Source organism: Panthera tigris, chromosome B1 (assembly GCF_018350195.1).
Source record: "Panthera tigris isolate Pti1 chromosome B1, P.tigris_Pti1_mat1.1, whole genome shotgun sequence".
Taxonomy (NCBI): Eukaryota; Metazoa; Chordata; class Mammalia; order Carnivora; family Felidae; genus Panthera; species Panthera tigris.
In genome coordinates this window covers 193159113-193164994 of record NC_056663.1, presented here as the reverse complement: position 1 = coordinate 193164994, position 5882 = coordinate 193159113, and the positions used below count along the sequence as shown (strand labels likewise).

General features: G+C 42.2%; 1 non-coding gene across 1 annotated transcript; it reads right to left on the bottom strand.

The window, feature by feature from the left end:
- Positions 1-962: 962 nt before the first annotated feature.
- Positions 963-1047, bottom strand: TRNAR-UCG. Its single transcript has one exon. It is a non-coding gene; the product is annotated as a tRNA-Arg (tRNA).
- Positions 1048-5882: the final 4835 nt, after the last annotated feature.

The following is a 5882-nucleotide window of genomic DNA, read 5'->3' as shown; positions in this document are numbered from 1 at the left end:
ATTAGTGTATTATTGGTGCATAACAAATCACATCATTTTAGTTCCTTAATCCAACACCCATTTATTACTTCACAGTCCTGCAGGTCAGGAGTCCAAGCCCAGGGTGGCTAGGTCTACAACCTGCTCAGGGCATTAGAAGCTGAAATCAAGGTGTGAGCCAGGCTGAGTTCTTTTCTTGGTGCTCTAGAGAAGAATCTGCTTCCAAGTTCATTCAGTCTGTTGACAAAATCCAACCCCATGAGACTGTAAGATTGAGGTCTTCATTCCCCTGCTAACTGTCATCCAGGAGCCATCCTTAGCTCCTAGAGGCCACCCAAGTTCCTTAACATGTGGTCTCCTCCACGTTTAAGGCTCAACTGCACACTAAACCCTTCTTGTGCTTTGAATATCTGACTTCCTCTTCAATAACCAGCTGGAAAACTGTTTTCAAAGGAGTCATGTGATTCAATGAGGCCTACCTGGATAATCTCCTGACCTTAAGGTCAGGAGACCTGACCTTCAAGGACTTCCTGACTTGTCAAGGAATATAGCCCAATTACAGGAGCAAAATCTATCATATCCGCAATCCTGGGGACTATATAAAACATGTACACTGGGGGCAGGGAATCTTGGCCCCCCATTTCAGAGCTCTGCCTACTTGCACAAAGGGTACTCCACAGACATTTGTTGAATGAAAAAAGTGAGTAACAGATGTGCTCATTTAAAATCATAAATAACATCACAAATGTTAGCATTAAAGTAATTATGATTCACAAAGACGTCCCTGTGACATCATGAAAAGGCCAAAGTGGGTATGATTGCCATTGTGCCATTGATAGTCCATCAAGGCAAGGCTATTTTTTTTAACGTTTATTTATTTTTGAGAGAGAGAGAGACAGAGACAGAGCACGAGCTGGAGAGGGCAGAGAGAAAGGGAGACACAGAATCTGAAGCAGGCTCCAGGCTCTGAGCTGTCAGCACAGAGCCCAACGTGGGGCTTGAACCCACGAACCAGGAGATCATGACCTGAGCCGAAGTCAGACACTCAACCAACTGAGCCACCCAGGCACCCCAAGGCTATTTTTTATTTAAATTTGGGGGCTCAGAAAGATAGAGTCTAGTCAGCTGGCAAAGTTAAAAATGATGAAAATGAATACAAGTAAACAAAAGCCATAAGCTAATCAACAAGGGTTGGTTTCTATTTGGCTCAGCTACTTGCTAGCTCTGACTTTGGGCCATTTATTTTATATATTCAGTTCAGGTTTCTTCTTCCTTCCCTCCCTCCTTCCCTCCTTTCCTTTTTCCTTCTTTCCTTATTTCCTTCCTTCCTTCCTTCCTTCCTTCCTTTCTTTCCTAAATGTTTATTTATTTTGAAAGAGAGAGAGAGCCCATGCATGTGAACAAGACCAGGAGGGGCAAGGGAAGAGGGAGAGAGAATCCCAAGCAGGCTCTGAGCTATCAGGGTAGAGCCCAACACAGACCCTTAACTGACTGAGCCACTCAGGCACCACTGAGGTTTCTTCTTTCTAAAATGGGCAGCAATTTCACAGGTGGTCCAGGGGTTTAAATCACTAGAAGCAGGTACATTACCTAGTGCATTTTCCAGAGAATAACATTTGCTTGCTAATTATCCCCCAGTAGTCTGGAGAAGTTAGCTGTTCAGAATGACAATTCACAGACTTGCTTCATCCAGGCAAGGTTTTCTAGTGGAGTTGCAGGAGTAGGCTCTAACGTCAGAAAATTAGCCAAAATTCTTGAAAATATTCTTGAAAATCCCTTAGGAAGTTGCCACATTGAGGATTTTCTGTCTTAGCAAATTCAGTGCAGCCAGTTTCCTTCTCGTCTTGGGGGGAAACTCTTATTTCTTTAGCTGGGTATCATGCAAAGTAATGGAGCAAAATTTAGTGAATATATTTAAAAGGGGTGGGGGGCTAACTAAGAAATAGATTCTTAACTATAGAGAACAAACTGAGGGTCACCAGAGGGGTGGTGGGGGGGATGGGGGAAATAGGTGATGGGGATTAAGGAGGGCACTTGTGAGGAGCACTGGGTGATGTATGGAAGTGTTGAACCACTATATTGTGCACCTGAAACTCATGTCACACTGTATGTTAACTAAGTGGAATTTAAATAAAAACATACAAAAAATACTTACCTTTAAATACTGCAATCTCAGCTTAGTGAAGGACTCCTAATATAAGAGACAACACCAGGCAGTGGAAGTAAATTTTAGCCCTGCCACACTAGTTCTGTGATGTGAGACAAGTTCACATAATCTCTCTGTACCTCAGTGTTCTCATCTGCAGAATGAAAATAATTCACTGCAGAGCTGAGGTCAGGACTAAGTGACTCAGCATACGTAAAATGCTTAGAACTATGCCTGGCATGAAATAAATGCCACAGAACATTTATTGGACAAAAATTCCTTTTTTTTTTTTTTTTTTTTTTTGGTGAACTACTGTATCAACTCAGGCTCTCTGAGAGACAGACACCAAGAATGGACACAAAAGTCTTCCTGGGAAGAACACCTATAAGACAAGGGAGGAGGGAGCAGAGGGAGAGCATTCAGACCATGACACAAGTCAGACGCCGGTGAAAGGAGAGAGGGAAGGAAGGAGGATCAGTTGGGAAGAGCCTCAGACCACAGTGTGATTCTCAGAAAGTCTCAACCAGGCCAGCGGGGGTTCCGCAAGCAAACACTGCCTGCTGGAGGAACCCCATGTCAGGGAGGAAAGGCCTGGCTCTTGTGCCCCTGCCATGCTCAAATGTTGGCTAGGAATCGAGGGGAAGCAGGGCCATGGCACCATCAGATAGGAAAAGTCCAACAGCTGCTATCAGCTGAGGTCCCCACAGCAGGTTCTCTGGAGGGAAGATCCGCGTGGCATACCTCCACACCGCCATCGCCCCTGTGACTGCATTTAGACGAATGGTTCGGCCGTCATTTAAAGAACATCGCTGTGAGGTTGGCACTGCACTGGGCAGCTGGCAGGCTTTACTACACACCTTATTGCTCTTGAAGGACCAGCCGGGAGGAAGCAGCTGAGGCTAGTGTTGGTCCTCTGGTGGGATCCATCAATAGGGAAAGTAGCTACGTTGCCAATTGAATGTGTCTGGAAACTAAAGCATTGAACCCTTACCGGATGAGGCATTTGCTGAGCACGGACTCCAGGGGTGAGCAGCCCCCTTTTGTACGAAGGCAAATTCAAGCATAATACGTATGTATGTACGTATGGGTATGGTTACGGGGGTATGGCGTGTGTGTGTGTGTGTGTGTGTGTGTGTGTGTGCGCGCATTATTTGGAGGCCATGTTTCTTTCACTCAAAAGGAAAATAGCCATATTGGGCTCCACAGAAAAAACACATCTATTCTTGGAACTTGAATTACCTACCCACTTTATTGAATAGAAGAACATTAACTTTAGCATTGCTTTTTAGCCACCAAAATTATAATACCTAGATTTCTTTGAAAAGCATCGATAACACGGCAACTCTCTAAGTTTTCCCTCTTGAAATGAGCTCACGGACCACATTCTGAAGCTCAGCAGCCCCCGCTGGCCCTCGACACTGTGTGTTGACCACAGTTCTGTTCTATACCTTGTACTGCAAGGGCACAGGCATACAGAACCCAAAGACTCAGTGCCACACTTGGAAGGACACAGCGTATTGGGCAAAACAGACAAGGAAAAAAGAGCTATAAGAGGTCTTTGGAAGGACTCTGGAAATTCAGAGAATAGAGCCACAAGTAGTGATTATGGGAACAGCAGTGATGAGCTGAGACCTCCAGACAGCCGCCTGCTCTGCCCTGACAGCCTGCTGCACACACCTGACAGCCAACTTTTCCTCATCTTACTCTAAACCTTGGCTTCTTGCTTCACCTTGGCTCTCTCACTACAGATAGGGTCAGTGTGATCCTTGCCACCCCTAGTTCCTGAGTGATGCTGTCCTACATCCATCCATCCATCCATCCATCTTTAATCAAGGACATAATTAGGCACAGGATTCATTTATATCACAATTTTGTGCTAACATCAGGTCCCTTACACAATAAATATCTATTTTGTTATGTTAATTTGTAATATTAACCATTCATATCACTTGGAGAGTGAATGGAAAGATAAGGAAATAAATTCCAGTAATTATAAGTGACCTGTTTTCTCAGCTATATTTTGCAGAGATGGCAACTCAAGGTTGAAAGAGCATGAGCGTAGTGGCGTAATCTCAGAATTTCCTGTAGATAACCTGGACAACTTTCTGAATCTCATTTTCTCGATCATAATCTGAGAAGTAGAGATAATGCCAGCCATCTTGCCAAGTAAGTGTTAAATTCTATATCAAAGGGCAAAGTATCGTGATTGGATTAGAGTAAAATAAAATGCAGAAAATAAACGTATATATCTGCAAAAACAGGAAATTTTAATTTTTTAAAATAAGCTGGAGGTAGGACAAGCCTTCCTAAACAAGTCAAAAAGCTCAGAAATTACAAGGGAAAAATATAATAGATATGAACATATACAAATTATTAACCTCTATGTGGTAATACATACATGAACAAAATTCTTAAGCATGTAACAGACCAGGAAAAAAATAGTTGCATCGTCTATAACTAACAAAGATCAACAACCATAATATTTAGTGAATTCCTTCCAATTAATAAGAAAAATATAGGGGCACCTGTGTGGCCCAGTTGGTTAAGCATCTGACTTCGGCTCAGGCCATGATCTCACAGTTGGTGAGTTTGAGCCTCGCATTGGGCTCTGTGCTGACAGCTCAGAGCCTGGAGCCTGCTTCAGATTCTGTGTCCCCCCTCTGTCTCTCTGCCTCTCCCCAGCTCACACTCTGTCTCTCTCTGACAAAAATAAGTTGACATTAAAAAAAAAATTTTTTTAAAGAGAAATACAACCCCACAGAAAAATTACCATTATGTATCAACAACTCACAGAATTACAAATAGCCAATAAGAAGACTTAAATGATAAGGTGATATCATTGTTTTCACCCAGCATACTGACAAAAAATCTTAAATATTGATAATATACTTTATAGACAGATATATGGGAAAATGGGTACTTTTATATGTTGCTGTATATGAGATACTATAAGTCAAGGTATCTGCTGTACAGCAGGCTTCACTGTTATGACTCTTGGTTCCAAATATGGAGGAAAGCCAGGTTCGACTAACTTGAATAAACAAATTAAAAAAATACATTATTATTATAATCAATGGAAATAAATTGGGATATTTCCCGAATCTCAGAGCTCCTGAAACACTGGGAACCAGGCATTCAAACCACATTTGGACTCTTCCCTTCTTTCCTCTCTGCATGTTGTTTTCAGATTTCTCTTTCTTGGTGTTGACTGGCTTTCTACATTTGGTGGAAAGTGGAGAACCATGAATTTTATGTCTTATGGATTCAACCAACCGAAAATGACTAACTCAATTTTTGAGTTCCCCAGGTCCAAAAATCCTAAGGAAGGGATTCACTGACCCTGATTAAAATCCATGATCACCCCTGGACCAATCATTGGTGACCTGAGAGAGGGGCTTCCAGGATTGGCCCACCTTGAGTCTGGTCCCACCCCTGACACAACCCACTGCAACAGAAGATGAGTTCGTTTAACTTGGCGATTCCCATCAGAAGGAAAAGAGAAGGCATACTTCCTAAAAGAAGGGAAAGCTATTCTCAGAAACAACTAAATGTGCTGGCCAGATATAAAAGCAGTTAAAAAACACAGGCATAAAAAATATTTTTAAATTAATTAGGCAATTAAATGATGAATTAGTAGCCAATTAGAAGTATTTAACACTGTGTATCAAGGCTAAATTCATATAACCTTATGTCCACTAATCCTACATCTTGTCATTTACCCTGAAAAACTAACATATATACACAAAAGGAGATTAAG